Genomic DNA, 258 nt, shown 5'->3' on the forward strand with positions numbered 1-258 from the left:
CGGGGCGGGCGAGGGCTGCCGGGGCGGCGGCCCGAGTCCGGCCGGTTCGTCCCGTTGAGCGCCGCTCCCGGTCGTCGTCGCCGGGTTACCGGGACGGAGGGCGACGTCGCGGGCGGGGTCCGGCGTTGCTGTTCCCTGCCCGCCCGCTTCAGAATCGGCCCCCTCCGCCTCGGCTGGCGGGGCTCGGACCGGCGTCGCGGCTGCGTTTCCCGCGGGCCGAGCGGCGGCCTTGCTTGGGCTGGGCCCCGGCGCCCACCC

This window comes from Haliaeetus leucocephalus, unplaced genomic scaffold, assembly GCF_000737465.1.
Source record: "Haliaeetus leucocephalus isolate CR32 unplaced genomic scaffold, Haliaeetus_leucocephalus-4.0 Scaffold228, whole genome shotgun sequence".
NCBI lineage: Eukaryota > Metazoa > Chordata > Aves > Accipitriformes > Accipitridae > Haliaeetus > Haliaeetus leucocephalus.